Consider the following 19,993-nt stretch of genomic DNA (forward strand, 5'->3'; position numbering starts at 1 on the left):
TTATCGAACACTCATCGGGCGATAAAGTGTAGAAATGTAAAAAAGTGCGGCCTCGATGGATGTCGCCGAACACATCACAAGACATTACACGACAGAAATAGTGCCGATATCAGTGAAGCTCGGTCTAGCGCCGATATACGAGCGCCAGATAATAATGCCCGCCGCAACACGCCTGCAGCGGCGGGCGCCGGGGGAAACAGACCGACCGCGAACGAAACCCGCGCCGCGAGTTCAAATGAAAGAAACTACGATTACGGCCACAGTTCGCGGACGAATAATATAGTGACGAGCACCTACGCTCGGGAGGAACCGGTCCTCCTAAAAGTGATTCCCGTCATGTTAAGTGGTCCGCGAGGACGAGTGAACGCGTACGCGTTACTAGATGAGGGATCAACCGTGACATTGATTGACGCAAAAATAGCAAACGACATCGGCGCGCCGGGAGAGACTCGAGGATTAAAAATCCACGGTGCCGGCGGAATGTGCGTAACAGATAGTGCATCAAGAAAAGTCACAATTAAAGTGCGCGGAGTTACGGAAGATTTATTCACTCTCCGCGCAAACACAATACAGAAGCTGAGTCTGCCGCTACAGCCCGTGATTGAAGGGGAAGGCAGGATGCGACAAGTGTGCCCGCAGTTACTCATCGGCCAAGATAACGCCTCTCTCATAGTGACGAGAGAGGCACGGAGATGCGGGGAATACATCGCCTCAGTGACAGCCTTAGGAAAGGTGATACACGGTGGGCGGACACGCCAGACTAACGCCAGCATACTAATGGCGCTTAGTACAGAACAGAGACTAGAAAATCTAGTTAAACAAAATTACGCCGTCGACGCGTTAGGTATAAGTTCGACAGCCAAGATATCGCGTCAGGAGGCGCGAGCCACAGAAACCATGAGAGCCACGACACGTTTCCTACCGCAAGGACAGTACGAGACAGGGCTACTGTGGAAAGACAATCGAATATGTTTACCGGATAATCGCCGTACAGCGCTGAATCGATTTTTAAGCATAGAGAAAAAGTTCAGTAAAAACAGTGAATTCGCCGCGGCTTACAAGTTAAAGATTAAAGAATATCTAGACAAGGGGTATGCCCGGGAACTGACGCTGGCTGAAAGACAAGACACTGCGAGTGGGCTTTGGTTTTTGCCGCATTTCGCAGTGACGAACGTGAATAAACCGGATAAAATACGGATAGTATTTGACGCCGCCAGCCGCTGCAACGGGAAGTCATTGAACGACATGTTGGCCAACGGCCCGGACCTTCTCTCATCGCTTATGGGAAATATAATGCGATTTCGCGAGGGAAAGATCGCGCTGGCAGCAGATATAAGGGAGATGTTTCTCCAAATTAAAATAAGAAAAGAAGACCAGAGGGCGCAGCTGTTCCTCTGGCGCGATAGTCCCGAAGAAGAAATTCGGGAAATGATTATGACGTCGATGACGTTCGGCGCGGCGTGTTCACCGAGCAGCGCACAGTACGTGAGAAATCAAGTCGCAGAAGATCACGGGCAAGAGATGGCCGCCGCCAGGGATGCTGTGCGAAATAAATTCTACATGGACGACTATATGGATGCCGTAGACAGTGCAACAGAGGCGATACAACTGCGCCACGATGTCAGCGAACTACTACGGCGGGGCGGATTCATCCTCGCGAATTGGGCGAGTAATGATCCCTCCGTAATGGAAGCGATTCCTTCAAGTCTGAGAGGGAAAAGCGCACGCGAAATAATTAGCGGAACCTCCGTGACAGAGAGGGTCCTCGGCATCAAATGGGACCCGGTGACAGACGAGTTTCAATTTAAATTTAAAGTGTCACGGGAGGTTCCAACAGAGAGGCCTACAAAACGGCAGATGCTAAGTGAAGTTATGAGCATTTTCGATCCACTCGGTTTCGTAGGGTGTTTGACAATACGCCCGCGAATACTGCTACAAGATGTGTGGCGCTCCCACATAGAGTGGGACGAACAAGTGAATGAAGAACACGCAGAGAAATGGCGCACTTGGGTGGACATATTACGCAATACCGAGTGCGCTATACCGCGGCGCGTATCGAGCGCCAATGGCCAGCCAGTAGAGCTGCACGTATTTTCCGATGCCTCGGAGCAAGCGAGCTGCGCCGTAGCCTACATCGTGGAGGAGAACGCCGCCGGAAGGAATGCGACGTTCATGGCTAGCAAGTGCCGAGTTAGCCCGCTACGAGCGCTATCAATTCCACGCCTGGAATTACAAGCCGCGCTCATGGCCGCACGACTGGCGGCCACAATCAAGAAAGAATGCGGAAGTAATATACGCGATACCTACTACTGGACAGATTCTACTACGGTGCTGTGCTGGGTCCAGAGTGATTCGCGCATCTTCACGCCATTTGTAGCCCACCGCCTAGGGGAAATAGATGAGCTAACGAACGCTCAAGAGTGGCGGTGGGTACCAGGAAAGAAGAACCCCGCTGATCTCGGGACGCGGGACGGCGAGATACCAGACATCTCCCCGGCCGGCATGTGGTTCAGTGGGCCGAGTTTCATAAAGAAAAATAAAAGTCAATGGCCGCCGCTCAAGGTAATAACGGCGACCCCGGATACAAGCAGTGAAATAAAGTGTGCGAACAGTGCCATCGTGATGACAGCCCTCCCGGACGAAAGAAGATTTTCCTCCTGGCGGAGACTGATCAGGACTACAGCGTGGGTGTTGCGCTTCATAAACCGCTGCAGGAAAAAGAATACAGGAAGCGCGACACTCATCGCCCCGGAACTCAAGGCATCAGAGAGGGCGTGGATACTCATAAGCCAGACAGACAGTTACCACGCCGAGATAGCCGCAATTAGACGGGGGGAGTGCCTCCCGCGGAACAGCCGCCTGCTGGGCCTCACTCCCTACCTCGATAAAGATAGCGTCCTCAGAATGGGGACGCGAATTATGGAAGCCCCCGCGGTGAGCGAGCAACTAAAGGCGCCCGTCATACTGGACGGAGCGCACGCCTATACGCGTCTATTGATAAGGCATTATCACGAGTCGCGGCAACACGCAAGTACAGAGCGGACACTCAGCGAACTCAGACAACAGTTCTTTATAACACGATTACGGACAAATATAAGGAAAATTATATACGAGTGCCGCTACTGTCGAATACAGAAGGCCCGCCCGCAGCCTCCGCTCATGGGACAGCTGCCTGCCGGCCGACTCGATCATCACGTAAGGCCTTTTACCCACTGTGGGGTGGACATGTTCGGGCCCGTATACGTAACTATCGGAAGACGCCGGGAGAAACGATACGGGGCCCTGTTTACGTGCATGGTTACGAGGGCCGTGCATATTGAAATTACACCGTCGTTGAGTACTGACTCGACGGTGCAGGCCCTCAGAAGGATGGCGGCCCGCAGAGGACATCCGACAACGCTCTACTCGGACAACGGGACGAACTTCAGAGGCGCAGACAAAGAGATGGCGGCCGCCATGAAGGAACTAGCCCACGATCCCGAACTACAGAACGAGGCGACAAGGAGAGGGATCAAATGGGTGTTCAACCCGCCATCGGCGCCACACATGGGGGGAGCCTGGGAACGGCTCGTCCGGTCGATAAAGGGGGCGCTTATGGTGATTCTAAAGGAACAAGCCCCCCGAGAGGAAACGCTAATGACAGCGATAGCGGAGGCCGAGTACACAGTAAACACTCGGCCCCTAACCCACGTCTCGCTTGATAGCCGAGACGACGCTCCGCTGACTCCGATGCACTTTCTCATCGGGTCGAGCGGGGCCCAGCCGCATCTGGCCGATTACAGAGACGCGCCGCCCGAACTGTGCCTCAGAAAACAATGGCGGGTGGCGCAGAAACTAGCCGACGCATTTTGGAAAAGATGGATGAGGGAATATCTCCCGACGTTGGCACAGCGACGGAAGTGGCAACAGGCCGCCACACCGATCATGGTCGATGACCTGGTCATAATAACGGACGCCGCCCTCCCGCGGAATGAATGGCCGCGGGGACGCGTCATAGCAGTCACACCAGGGAAGGATGGACAAGTCAGGAGCGCCCGGGTCCAGACAGCCACCGGAACCTACACACGACCCGCCGTCAAGCTCGCCGTGTTGCAAATCAAGGACGACGTCGGCGCAGAGATGCCTCCTCGGCAGGGGGGAGTGTTGCCGACGTAAAAGTACATGCACCAACTTGGCGGCCCTTCCTGGGGTTTTAATGTAGCATAGGAGGCTTCAGTATGTGTAAGCGATCTACCACCTCCTCAATAAAGACTAGTATTTGTCACTTTCGGGGGTGGTGATCGCCATACTGAAGCCCACATATAGATTAGAATTCATGAAAATATTTGTATGCCCATAATGTGTTTTTATGTTGTTCTGTATAAGTGTTGATCGCCGCGCGGTCGGCGGGGAACTGCGGCCGGTAGCGGGAGGGTGGGGACCTTATACGTGGCGCGAGAGAGACCGATAGAGCCGGCAAATGTGCTCGCTATCTCTCTCGCCGCGTGATTGGTCAACCTAGCACCGCCCGCTATTGGCCTAGCCCACCGCCGCACGGCAAAATGTTGTATATATAGCCCCGCCGGGGAAAAATAAAGTCAGTCATCTCACCACACTACTAAGGCTTTCTACTCTCCACTTCACCTCCCTACCTCGCTTCAAACCGGACCTCATCGCCACCTGGATTCGAACACCGCTACCCCCCTGGACTTGGAACTCGGATACTCTTTGGATTGGATTTTGGACCCCGGATAATTTGGACCCTTGGATACTTCCCCGGAACACACCCCGCCGTTCCCACCGACGGAGAGATACCGGCCTTACAACCCGGTTGCCTGACTCAGGATTGCGGCCGCCAGCGCTACTCGCTAGCGACCCCGCAAGGGATCTCTAGGCGACGATACCTCCCCCGGAGCTTATCGTTCGTCGGCCGAGGCCCGCCTACGCCCGGCCACTCTGCGTTTGACACCAGCACCTATAGAAATACAGTTCTTGTGACGGGCGCGATTGCTACGGACGAAGCAGTGATCCGCCGCGTCTGTTACACCAAACATGTCGCGTTTTTCTAGTGACATCTTTTTTTATATTTTCTTTTTTGAAGTTATACATGAAAACATTTCTCCACAATACCCATATTGATGTTGAAAATATAAATAATTATCCTAAATCCATTTTATATATTTTTTTCGGTATTCGTAGTACGTGATATTTTCCTATTCCCTGTTTCTATAATAGAATTTCCGCCTCGTGGTCTGATGGGCAGTGCGTTTGCCCACCGCGCAAGAGGTCTTGGGTTAGATTACCGACATGATTGATATGAAATACTTATTTGAAAATGTGTTTTACTATAGAATATTTCATAGTCCTTGTACTGGCACTTGAAGCGTAAGACTGGCCATCTTACATACGACATGTATCGACATACGCTGCGGTTGGTGCGCCGTTGCAGTGTCCTATGCACTATTAGGTACTGGTAGAGAAGCGATAATGATTTTAGATTATTTTACCACCAATTTCACGCATCTAATTTTTAATTCGAGAAAACTAAAATCAGTTATTTATTTTAGCTGTGGCTTGTGTCTTGAAAGACAAATGTCAGTTCTTCCCAACGTTTTGCATTGGGTTAATGTCAATTAAAATAAATTTAAAAATTACCAATTTTTATACACATAAATACGTGGTAGTGTTTTTTTTTAATAGTTTTAAACACCTCAAACAGTTAAGGCTGTAGTCTGGTAAAACGAACGCAAAATTAGGAAATCATACGATTTTGCCATTTTAAAGCGAATGTTTTTTTTAACCGCGCAATAATAAAAAAATAAAAAAACATAAATTAGATATAAACAATATTTTTAAAGGTATTACTGTTTAAAAATATACTCAAAAGTTTTATGTAGTTACATTTTAGTTAAAATATAATTACTTTTAGACCGGCAGATTACGCCATTTCAAATTTAGACTAAACTTAGATATCTCAATAAAGACTAAGCATTGGAGTAAAATTTGTTACAATAATTTAAAGATAATAAATTGGACATAAAACTGACCGAAGTCAAATTTATTTTTTTTTATTTTAAAAAGGAATACAAGCATTTTAAATCACATACATTTTTGTGACATTTTCCGAAAACGATAAGGGCAGGTCTGAAGGTCATTAAAACGGAAATAAGATGTTGTTATAAATTTAATTTTACAACCAGAATTGTCTTCTTCTAAAAAAAAAGAGAATACAATTCTATAAAAAAAGGTTTTAACTAAAGTATTTAAATATATTTTTTTTAAGTATTACTGAAGGCATAATTTTACGTAGAAATAATGGAAAATGTCGCAAAAATGTTTGTGATTTAAAATGCTTGTATTTCTTTTTTTAATCGAAAAATTAAAATTTCATTTCGGCCACTTTCGTGTTTAACTTATCTTTAAATTATTACACCAAATTTTACTTCGATACTTAAGTCTTTATTTTCGTTCGTTTAACAAGACTACAACCGTCACAGGTAAGGTAGGTCTTTGTTTCTTTGTTGTTCTTAATTTGTTTTTTTTTTATGTTAAAATTTTATTTTAGTCCCGAATTGAATTTCAATAACTCCTGGCATAGGCATTGTTTTGTATTAAATGATTTATGAATAAAAAATGTAAAAAACTTTTATAAGACCTATTTAATTACTGTTTTAAATTACGTGTAACAAAAAACAGCTCGTACCTCAGGTCGCTAGTTAAAATAACAGGTTAAATAAAAAACCGTGTTCATTATTTGTTAACATTTACGATTAATTACTTAAGTGATTTAATTAAGCAATAGTTCTACGTATTTAATTGGTTCATCTGAAATATTAACAATAAATTATTATTCGGGCTAACTATTTCGATAATTCCAGATGGTTTTTCTACCGGTACAAATATCGCGGTATTCTACCCGATCGAATAAAAAATCTTTCTTTACGAGTTGTAATAAAACAAAAGATCTGCTATCTAAAATGTAACCATTTGAAGTGTAGCTAATGGGTAGCTAAATACTTTAAGATGTAATTAAAACGTAATTACGATTTTACTTTTGGTCGGTAACTGGCAACAGGCAACAGGCAACAGGCATCTAACACGACACAGCCAGCCACATTTACATTGAGAAGTAGAAACACGAGGCCACTCTTAGGGCCTTACTTATTATATTTCCTTGTACAAAGTTTACATTAAGAAATAACTATACCCAATCGAACTATTTATAACCGATATAAAAAAAGCTTACTTATAAAAATATTTATTATCTGGAATAACAATTCACTGGTTATTTCACGCCTTATTTTTTTAAACAGTCAACACTGATATGTGCGCGTGCGCAGTAACTTTTACAACAACAAACAAACGTTAAAGTCAAATCGAAACTACTGTCAGTGTAATGGAGAACATGGAGAAAACCGTTAAAAAAATAAATCAAAATTGAGAAGAAGAGGAGAAGGTAAAAACGAGTTCTTTACATACATACAAACCCATAGCATATCAGATATTATTAAAGCAAATTATTGAAAATCACTTGAAGAAAGTCGCAGGAAAAAATCTGATAAACTGTCCATTTTGACTACCGGAAAATATGTCTTTTGGCAGATCGCGTGCTTATTCCAGCGTTATACCACTTAGGGTCTTACTTATTAGATTTCCTTATACCAGATTTACATTAAGAAATAACTATACCCGGTTTAACTATTTGTAACCGATATAAAAAAAGCTTACTTATAAACATATTTATTACCTGGAATTACAATTCACATGTTATTTTATGCTTAATTTTTTTAAACAGTTAATACTGATATGTGCGCGTGCGCAGTAACTTTGATAACCAACAAACAAACGTCAAAGTCAAATCGGGACTACTGTCAGTGTAATGGAGAACATGGAGAACATGGAGAAAACCGTTAGAAAAAGAAATCAAAATTGGGAAGAAGAGTAGAACGTAAGAAACGAGTTATTTGGTTTATTCGTGTTTCTTTTTTTATCACAATTAATTCAAACATATAACGTTTCAGATATTATTAAAACGAATTATTAAAAATCACTTGAATTGCATTGAGAAGGTCGCGGGACTTCGAAATCGTTTAATTTTCTTTTTAAATCTTCGCGTGCTTATTCCAGCGTTATACCGCATAATATGCAGGTATAAGTTTTTATGGTTGCTATCCCAAATTTAAACCGAGCTTTACTCTATGCGAGGTTTATAAGTAATACTTTTTGCTATACCATCATTATCCTACCACTATTATTATAAGCTAAACTTAGACCCGATTTCTAACTAAGGCCCTTAATGTTATTGTATGCATAGTATACAGTGTGTGTGAATATTTTAAATAATTAACTTTTACTATAAACTATATTAAATATTTGGTAAATAAGCCAATTATTAAACCGGTGTTTTATTGACAACAAATATCAGAGTCCTGATTTTTTCGATAACAGGTTGTCTTCTTTTATCCGATCACTGAATCAATTCAACATTTAACTATTGTCATCTCTCTCAGCTGTCCCTTCTTACATTCCCATTGTCAAAGTTTATTCTCTATCTTCATAAATGTTATATCTATATCTTTGTATTTATAACTGTATAAAATGATGTATCTTCTGTCTATCATGCAATGTATATCGTCCTTGTAAATGATCAAATTAAATTAACTTATAGATATATAATAAAAAACATAACCTATATTGGCTCTGATAGTTAGGGTTCTATTAGTTTACCGATTCAACAGAAAACGTCACCGTAAATAAAATATATGAATTAACAATAATTTAAAAAAATTTGAGTGTAAATAATAATTAAAAAGTGAACGTGAAGGGATGTGTGATATAGTCTAAAAAACATTTAGATTTTAATTTATATTATTTCATATATATGTTAAGATACACGAGTTTAATGATTTTTACTGCATTTGAGATATTATTACATAATGCATATCGTATTTATTTCCAACTAATCTATATACGAGTAACACTAGAGCATTTCTACACTAGCATTGAGTGTCCTGCGATTAGATTAGTCTCCATGGCTGAACCCGTTCTAAGATAGTTAATTAAGGTTAATAAAATTTAAGGAGATTTCAGTATATAGTATAAGGCAGTTATTAAGAAAACTAGAAATGCTTCATTCTAAAAAATGAACTCATTATAATAATTAAATAACCATTTTCAGAGAAATATAAATATATGAAAAACTTGAATAAATTAATATAACCATGTCACCAGAAGTCAATCTTCTAAGAGCAACTTTTGTTTTTATGCCCAAATGTCTAGAATGATTTATTCATATTTATTTATTTATTTATTAACGGACATTGTCCATATATACAATTTAAAGGGTTTCAATATTGCAATAAAAGAATTGTTTTAAACATTAAAAAGAAAAGAAGCATTGACAAACATAAGGGACATCAAGACAAGATCTGAACTATTTATTTAGTGCTCGTTTAAAACTTAAACCAAAAAAGTCCACATCTTGTATTGAGTTAACAATACAACAAAGACGGGTCATTGGAGAATTAAGGCCATAGTTTGTTCAATGCCGATCGATGAAAAGTACTTCATTGTTTCTAACCTACGAGTCGGAATATTGAATTTTATATATATATATATACGTACATCACAAAATGGAATATCATAATTTATACATTTAGAAATAATTAAAATAAAACCGTAAAATAAGGTTCACATAAAAATAACACATACATAATATCCAGAGAATAATATGTTAAAAAAGTAAGAGAATCTTGTAACGAAAAACTCCCTTGAGAGACGTGAAAAATGTCAATGTCTAAAGTAATATTTTTCAACATAGAGATATCCCTTCCAACAGACATAAACATTGGCAGGTTGGTCCTGTATATTGGAATGTGAAACAGTCTATGCTGACGCTGTCTAAGGTAATTATCCGGAACATAAAAGCTAATGCTCCGCACAATTTCAGGGTTGTCAATAATACCGCGCAACAATCGATAGAAGTGCGTTGTTAAATATATGTAAATTTCTTCTGGTCTTCAAACTGCTGTAACCGAGCATACCCTGGAGGAACTCAGTGGGATAAAGCCATGGATAATATCCGCTCTCCCTCATGTAGAGAAACCGAAGAAATTTCTTCTGAACCCTCTCTCTCCAACATAAGATAGTACTTCAATTCAACTTTGCTATTTGTGTTATTTTTGTTCGGTTTCTTGTATATATGTTTCTTTATGTAACTCTTGTAATTGGCTTAGGCCGTATATTATATAAAAAATAAAAATAAATTAGCATTACTTAGGAATGCAAATAATATGTGTTAGTAGGTAAACATTTTTTTTTCGTAAATGGTCATGCATTGGTACTTTATTTTATTTATATTTTTAAATCTCTCGTTACCCTATTTATGATAGAGTATTTTTTCTTTTACATTTTGTTTTGCATTTTAATTATTTCATATCTAGGTAGTTAAAATAATATTTTACGAGCTGTTACTTTTTTTTTAAAAAAAGAGGCAACCTCTTGTACTTAATGTGGGACATCGTATTGGTTTTTGGCGAAGATAATAATGCAAACGGTTTTCTGGCTTTGCACTGCATTGATGTCAAAATGTAATGCGTCAGCAAGAAGGACATACGCATTTATCGCACCGAATTGAGTAATTTTCTAGTATCTGGGGTCATTCAAACAATGGCAATATCATCATTTTTTCTTTAGGAATATGTGATGCATGGCGATATTCTGAATCAGGTAGACGAATTTGTGTATCTGGGAAGTATGTTTACTAGGGATGGAAAGACCGAGAAATATATTGAAAGGAAGGTGAGTGCCGGTAACAGGGTAAACGGTGCACTGAAATCTACTTTGGCAAACAAATGATTATCGCAGGAGGCTAAACTAGCAGTTCACAATGCAGTTCTAGTGCCAACTCTAATGTATGAGAGCGAAGTATGGAATTGGAAAAGTGATGATAAAAGTGGGTTAAATGCTGTAAAAATGCGATCCTTCAGGCGAATGTGTGGTAAAACGGTGTATGATAGGTTCACAAATGTCGTGATTCGTGAACTGTGTAAGGCTGAGACATTAATTATCGACAGAATCAAGAAAGGGGTGCTGCGTAGATTTGGACATGTAGAACGATAGACAGCGAAAAAATGGCTAAAAGGATCTACGATGCTAATGTTGATGGATGCAAAAAACGAAGAAGACCGAGAAATACATGGCACGATCTAATCCATCAAATACTTGCAGATAGATATGTCAAGAATAGGAATAATCGGGGTGCGTGCATGAGAAGATGTATGAATGAAGAGGAAGCGAGGTCTGTATGCAAAGATACAGTGATATGGCGTTCTATTATCTCTGCCTACCCCTACGGGGAAACGGCGGGATGGTTTATATGTTGTTTGTTTGTTTGATGCATGGCGTTTTAGGCTGTAGTTCGATAAAAAGTAAGGAAATCAAACGATTTTGCCGTTTTAAAACCGCAATTTAAAAATGAAGTAAATGAAAAAGGTATTTCTGATAAAATGTATACTTAAAAGTTTTATGTAATTGAAATAAAGTTACTTTTCGACCGCCAGATTACGGCTTTTAAAATTTAGACTATACTTAATTACATTGATACTCATATAAAAATGAAATACTGAAATAAAATTCGATCAATAATTTTAAACATAATAAATTAAACAAAAAGTTATCAAAAATAAAAACTTGAATTTCGCTTTGCAAAAAGAAATAAGATTATTTAAACCACAAAACAATGTGCTTTTTTTCTTAAAATTCTAGGTGAAATTATGGCTTCAATAATGATATTTTTAAATATTTAAGATCAAACCCATTTTTATGGAACTACGCTTTTTTACTGTTTTTGAAGAAAACTATTTTGGTTGTCAGTATTTATATTTTACAGTATGTTTTTACTAAAATATTCATGCTTGTATCGGCAGTCGAATTGCATTAAAATTTTGCTAAAAACATGCTGTAAAAATCAAACATTTACAACCAAAAAATTATTCATAAAATATATATATATATTTAAATATATATAAATAATTGCACAAAAATTATTTTTAATAATTATGGTTTTTAAAACAACTGTTGAATGCATAATTCCAATCAGAATTTAAAGAAAAATAGCAGATAATTTTCAATGTTTTATATGCTTTTATTTGTTTTTTATAACCAAAATTTTAGTTTTTTTTTTATACCTTTTCTTTTATATTTATTGCCTTATATAATTGTCAAATTTTACTTTCATACTTTTATTTTTATATGAATTCCAATGTACATCAGTTTTTGACTAAATTTCATAAGGCGTAACCTGCTAGTTGAAAAGTAATCATATTTCAATTAAATAATACTCTCGGGTATATTTTTCATCAATAATACCTTAAAAAATATTGTTTTTATTTATTGTTTATATACTTTATTACTTTGATACATGATTTTGAAAAAACGGTACATTAAAACGGAAAAATCGTATGATTTTCTCACTTCTTATCAGACTACAGCCTTAAATATTTTTTCCTTTATGACATACATCCGAAACCGCTAAATTTTAAGTCAAATACATAATGAACAAAATCACAAATCTAGTTTCTAGGATAGGTGTTCGTTTCACACAAACTGATTAATATTTAATGTGAGAAAATTCGTGATACTCCAACAACACGAATGATCTCTAGGCGATCATTAAAACTAAATTAATTAATTTTTTGCACGTGATTTCACATTTTAATTAGCTAAAAATATTATACTAATAGGATTTGTTACCTCGGTGTATTCTGCAGTGACCGGTAAATAATGTATTAAATTTCAGCTCGCTTGAGAAATGACGCAAAGACAAATTATTATTCACGACCCATATAACAAAAAACCTGTTTTTTCTCTCACTGCACATACCTACATACCGAGTAAGTTGGGTTACAATGTTCGTTATATTGTAGTGAGCTGCGAGGTGCGGTTTCGAAGCAAATCTGACACTTCATGTGTGTACAACGGAACAGATCCCGGTACTCTGGTACCCAATGAGAAACACTATAATATTTTAATCCGACCAACTACTGCACATGTAAGTTCATATATAGTTCTAAATACTCTAAATATTGTAACAAGACATGTTTTTTTTTCAATTTTCAATTTATTTATTTAAATATAACATTTACATTACAAACATATATTCAATACGTACATATTATAAAAAAGTACATGAAAGAGCCTCATGTCAAAGTAGTCGGAGAATCTTTCTCCGGAAAACCCCTTCGGATACATGGAACAGATCAATATCCAGAGCGATGTTGTTCAGCATAGCGGTAGCCCTTCCATCAGGCATAACCATAGGCAGGTTAGTCCTGTATATCGGAATATGAAACAATCTATGCTGACGCTGTCTTAGGTAATTATCAGGAACAAATTTATTCATTTATTTATTTGACACTTTATATACATATACAATAAATATACATATAAGGACGGGCATATTGCCTTAAGGCAATTTCTTCCTACCTACCCAAACCGTTCGGTTTGAGAAAATTATAAATACATTGACATATTGAATCTTACAATTTTATACAAAAATTAAAAGCAAAGATAAACAAAAATAAATATATGTAAAATAAAATTAACACTACACTATGAAGAGAGGAGAGGGGATGGGAAGGAAAGAAGAAGGATAAAGGAACAATTTAAATATTTATATAGTGACATTTCAATCTTGACTTTATCATTCCACAATCGAGCGGCTACTACTGTGAAAGAGGAGGCAATAAAATTAAAGCGATGACAGGGTATTAAAAGGGTTCTCTCGTTACTAGAATGAAGAGATAGTCCGTGTTGTGAAAGAGGTTGGATGAGCTCTCTCAGATAAACAGGCAAAGTGGGATTATTTAAAATATTGTGAAGAAGTGATAGAATGTGAATGTTTCTTCTATGCCTGATACTGAGCCAGTGTAGTTGCGTGCGATACTCGGTTATGTGGTCAAATTTGCGAAGATTGAAGATATAACGAATACAAATATTCTGCAATCGTTCTAACTTATCAAGCAATTCAGTGTTACATACAAACCAATGCTCATCATAATCTCAGAATTATCGATCATACCGCGCAACAATCGATTAAAATGTGTAGTCAAATACACATTCCTTCTAGTCTCTAAAGTGTTGTGGCCAAGCATACCCTGGAGAAACTCGGTCGGGTAGAGCCAAGGATAATGTTGGCGACCTCCGTGGTGTAACGGCTGAGATACTCGACCCGCGCACGGAAGGTTCCGGGTTCGATTTCCGGTAAAAACACAAAAAATTAATGGCCCTTTAATAAGAATGGGAATACAATCCTTATTCTACCACAACAATTAGAATGGTGTCCCCATCCGTTTTCTACCACTATGCCTATACGTAACTTTACATCAGGTTTATAAGTAAGGCCGTATGTGATTTTTCTCAAGCCTGGATGTTCTGTTCTGTAATTCATCACTGTAATTGGGCTTCCTGGCCCGTAATGATAATGCGTGGTCAAATTTTACCAAGTTTTTGAAAAACCTTTAATGAACTATCTCGGAGGTCCAGTTTGTTTACACGTTAGGTATGTAGAAAATAATTATTATAATTTGCGCGTTCTCTTAATTAGGTAGGTAATACTTCTTAAATATTTTTGTACAAGCATTGATATGGGGATGGTTATAATAAAATTAAAATAATAATGCCATAATCAGTTCATTAAGATATCATTGATTAAAAATATTCCCAGTTTGTCCAAATTATTGTATTTCTGTATAAAACAAAATCAACCATAAAAAAAATAGTAAGGTAAAGATAAAACAATGAATCCAGTGCCTTAATTAATTGTGGCCCCGAGAGTGTTCAATATCCTGGATGAACATATTAAATTCTCCAAAACGGAAGCCATTTTCAGAAAGAGTGTACAAGTTTGGATTTTGTCTAAGGGAAGAGACAATTGCAGGAGACTGCTGCGAGATATTGCATAGATTTGTATACTATTAAGCGTGTTGTTCAGATGTTTATTGAAATATATGTTTATGTAATAATGTGGATGTATGTAGCTGCTTCCACTTCCCATTACACTATATCCCAACTTTACAAAGAGCTCTTGGCCTCGTAGAGTTTGGGATACGTTTTTTTTTGGTATAATAAATAAAATTTAAAAAATATGCACAATAACGTGTGATCATTAATATCAGCCTATGTGACATAAGATATAGGTAAGTTATTTCCATCCACTTTCTCCGTCCTATCATTGGGCTCCGACGAGACTACATATATATAAAGACTTTTCTCTGATTGATGAAGTACTCCTTTGCGGGAGTTTTTTTGAGTTCTCGCATAAAAATGTGTAGACCGAATTTAATAATGTTGCATGAATTCATATCCTTGTTCGAGATTAGGAAGAATAGACGATTAAATATTATGATCCGGATTTGACATTTGTCAGCAGACAAAGAAGATAATAAATAAAAAAGAAAAAGATTGACTAAGATAAAGTTTTTACTAAGTGTGTCACGCAGATAGGATGAGCAGAAATATTCCGTAATGGCGTGAGACATTAAAATCATGGCCGCGCCGCCTAAGGTTGAGATCACATAAAAAATATACATTACGACGAACGTGTACAATACCAGTTTCTTTTTGTTAGGATAAATTGAAAACGATCTTATTATAAATATAAGATAAAATACTGATTTGAGTCTACATATTATATTTAAATATTTTTTTGAAATCGTTGACTCAAATCACTATTTATCAAATTTTACACGTATTGTTTAAACCAACAGTTCGGTAAAATTGGGGTGGATTAACATTTATGTTTTATATTAATTTTGTTTTTTTTATATATATATATTCTGCAGCTAACCTCAAGTCGGCTTCATGGTGTACAGGTTAGTGCGTTTGCGTGACATTAAATAAGTTAAAAAAAATGTTTTTTGATCATACTACAATAAATCATTACACTTTCACTTTCCGCTATGTTGTATCCCAACTCAACACAAGGCTCTCGGCTTCATATTGTTATAAATAGGTTTTTTTTGTAATATATAAATATATATATTTGTATGAATAAATAAAAAAATATAAATCAACCCTACTAAAATATTTTATGGGCTGTGTGAATTTATGTTGTCGTTTAGAATAGGCCATTGAATTTAAAAAACCAATATTGTTTGTAAACATTCAATTACAAACTATTGCACCGGTGAAAAAATAACATCTTCCCAATTTTTTAGGATATGCATTCTGGTGGGTCGACGAATTAAACATTAACGCTTTTAACTGTTTTTCTACAGAACTAATTTTTACAGATTTATAAAAATACCCAGAACAAAGCTCATCAATTTGCGAAAAACCACGCGTAAATCGGTCCGTAGTCATTTAGTCTATCGAGGACACATGAACAAATATTTCCTTTTATTATATATAGATAATTGGCAAAAAGACAATGCTATCTAAATTGTGTTTTCGTTTCGTAATGTATTGTCCGCGATGTTAAAAAATACAATAATACTATTATTAATATTTTAAATTTAATGTTTTAGGACTCGTCAAGTATGTGTTTTATAGCGAACTTAATAAGAAGGCTAACATATTTATTTATTTAATTAACCTTGATAATATTTCCAATCACAGACGTGCAAAATCATAGTAATTTTAGAGTTATTTATATTATAACGCGCTGACCGTAATGTAGCCTTCGCCATGTTACTTTAAATATTCATCATGTTATAACTAGCCTCCATCTTCGCGTGATCAAACGCTTAGAAAAATGTAAATATTAACTATTATACTAAACCAGGAGTCAACAAACTTTTCGTAGAAAGTTTTGAAAGAAAGATTTAAAATATAAGTCAAAATAAACTGAAATAATTCTTCACCGTCTTCATCGATTTCGAAAATACAAGCAATACATTATGTTGACTGGCAAGAATGGTTTTTGCGCACAAATCGGGTTAACTCGGAGCATCGCACAGTTGTTTTTATTATTATTACGTGTCTCAAATTCATGACACAAGCTGCACACCCTCAATGATCAGAAATCGGGCGTTGTTCTAGAAGTGTTTCTCGATATTTTGTGATGAATACCGCGCCTTTAGGAAGCATAAAGCTAATGCCTCAAGGAAATGCATTCGTAAAACATAAACCAATGCGTACGGCGCGGCGCTGAGTACCGTTATAAGGACCTTTTCACTTGATGACAGATTATAGTTTATAGTTTTAACTTGCAGTACTTGCCATCTGTAGTACAAATAATGGACTTTGATACTCGTGGCGCTACTGGTAATTTGGCTTGCACTTACCGTGTTATTTCAAATTAAAAAAAACAAAATCTTTTCAGTTTTGGAATGCGAAAAATGGGAATAAAAGACCTCAATTTTGTCAATTTTAGCTAGGCATAATCAGTTAGAAGTGCCTTTGTCTTTTTCGCACATTACTATGGGAGGCTTCTGCGAGAGAGTGACAGAAAAACTATATTCTAATACTTATTCATCGAACCGCTCTTCTCCTCCGCATATCCTATTTAAAGCGCTCTATAGATTAATATCATTAGAACAACTGCAAAATTTAGTACATCTCATAATTTTAAACTGATGAAATTGTAATCTGAGAACGCTCGTATTATTTGTAAATTTGAAATACAAATTATTAGCCCGCGAGCCGAATTAAAAGTGGGTCGGTCGATCCCCGGGCCGTGTTTTGCCGACCCCTGCACTGAGCCGTAAGTAGTCGGTACATTAATACAATCGAGGTTGTTCTTGAGATAGTCCAAAATGTCATTAGGAATATTGAAGCAGAGAAGTCACGACTTTATGGTAAAGGTAAATAAGACATAGTTTTATCCGCATGCGCCATTACGCCGATCAAATAAGTGATTAATGATCGCAAAGATTGTTATTCACTTATAAAATAATGTAATGCATTCATATCTACGAAGCATTAAGAATCTACATATTAAATATTAATTATTGTTAAAATAAGTTGTTAGAAAAGGGAATTTTAACCTCTTTGTAAATGACGTTCGACCTTGAGTTGTTTTTTTTTTTTTTTTAATTAAGTTAAATGAATAAACATTTTTTTTATACGTACATACTTTTTCCACGTTCAGACGGGTGTAAAATACAGTAATGTATGTGTGTGCAATTGACGAGCGTTTCCGACTCGATATCAACTCTTAGGTAAATATGCTGAAAAACAGAATCAAGTGGAAATAAGTCCGCTTTGTAGTGTAGTGGTTGGTGGGTCAGTCAATCGTGCTTGAGGTCCCGGGTTCGATTCGTGGCAGGGTTAACGTGAAATATTTATAAAGCTGATTCTTCGCGATATTTTACTGTCTCTGGACTGGAAGTCGAAGCATAAAACTGATTATTATTATTATTATGTGAACATGTTACGGATAATCAAAACACTATTGTTAACTGTTACATAAAGGTTAGATAATAAGTCTTACGCTTCAAGCACCAGTCCAGGAATAATGAAATATTGAAGCATAAGCAACCCTTAAAATCAATATGTTACGTCCACCCTGCGAGTAATTTTTTGTTTTTTTTTTAAATTAAATTAAAAACATATTACACATCATTTTATATCATATTTCCGAGGAGTTTTTGTAAAAAAACATTAAGGGACATGCAGATAACAATATTTATTTACAGACATTTTTATATTTTAAACTATAACATTATTTACAAAAGCAGAATGAAAATATGAAACACTACAAATTAAAAGGGTATGAAAAAGTTTTGAAAATCGAACCTAGGACGTCAAGATTGGTAGGCGAACGCGCAAACCACTACACAACGAGATGGACTCATATCCACTCGATTTCCAGATTCAGAATTTTTGCCATCGAGTAGAATTGACTCGTCTAAAGGGTTCTGGTTCTATTTCACACATAAAACTGTTTTCTTTATCTACTTCAAAACATAATTATTGGTCTCGGTAGACCGTACGGCATCTAAGCTTTTCCCTCATATCTGTATATGTGCCAGCCAGTTAGTAAAGTTTAAATAGCGAAATCTTTACGCTTTATAAATTCTTATCTTACTCTTAAATAATTCTGTTGAAGTGTGGACTGTATGTCGGGTCGCTATAAATAAAAACGCCGTCTTTCCGTTTGGAAATCTTAAAGTTTATTGCACAACTTATAAAATGACAAAATTAAAAAAAAAAACAATAATTACTTGGTATAAGTATTATATAAATGGGAGCTAACTTCACCGGAGCCAGTATTAAAATCAAGAATTTAAACTGATCGATGAGAGAAGATAGAGTTGTAATGACATCTGCGTTGGCCGTTATAACCAGCGTTACCAACCTCCATCATGCGAAAATCGGTAGATACAGAAAAATACATCGGTATATTTCTGTAGATTCATTGTTCTAGGAGCGGGAGAAGTGGGGAAAAGGGGGACGAATTAAAATTGTCCACCTTTTTTCATTACAAAATTTCACTAAATATAGAAAGTGTTTTTTTTACGCACGGAGAACTCCGGATTCTATTTCCAGTGAGATCAAAATAATTTACATAAATTTTTACATTCATCATATTTTTTATGTTATTGATGAAATAATAACCACTACAAACTAAAATAAATTATTTTGAGTAGAAAATAATTACAGGTAACAAAAACATTTCATTATTATTAAGTGATCTGCTGATATTCCATTCAATAAAATAGAAATTAGGAAAAAATTAGTGGTTAAAAACAAAGTTGTTTTATTTATTTTATTTTTTATATAGAAATGACATAATTTTAATTTGTCAACATTGAAAATAATCGGGAATCACTATTTACCAATTCTTAGCAATTAACGTATGTACTATGTACGACCAAAGGATAAGTAGTATTCATAATTCATAAATAAACAGAAGGCAGAAAAAGAAGCTTTCTGAGCAAACAGAAAAAAGTGAGTATTTGGTTTATTAATTTTTAAGTCGATTGCTTATATTGGGAACGAATAAATGGTAAAACTAAAATCGGTAGATTTTTTATCAAATTCGGTAAATCGGTAGATTTGACAAAAAATC

At 36.9% G+C, this 19,993-nt stretch overlaps 1 protein-coding gene and 1 long non-coding RNA gene across 2 annotated transcripts in view; one reads left to right on the top strand and one right to left on the bottom strand.

Annotated features, from left to right (window-relative positions):
• The window catches only part of Cad99C (cadherin 99C), a 245,432-nt gene that overhangs the window by 113,630 nt on the left and 111,809 nt on the right, over nucleotides 1–19,993 (bottom strand). The window lies entirely within an intron of this gene.
• On the top strand, nucleotides 7,369–8,272 carry LOC148275214 (uncharacterized). Its single transcript, XR_015824087.1, has 2 exons — nucleotides 7,369–7,435; nucleotides 7,775–8,272. It is a non-coding gene; the product is annotated as an uncharacterized LOC148275214 (long non-coding RNA).

Source organism: Micrasema longulum, unplaced genomic scaffold, assembly GCF_059751315.1.
Source record: "Micrasema longulum isolate JH-2025_06_02 unplaced genomic scaffold, ASM5975131v1 h1tg001491l, whole genome shotgun sequence".
NCBI lineage: Eukaryota > Metazoa > Arthropoda > Insecta > Trichoptera > Brachycentridae > Micrasema > Micrasema longulum.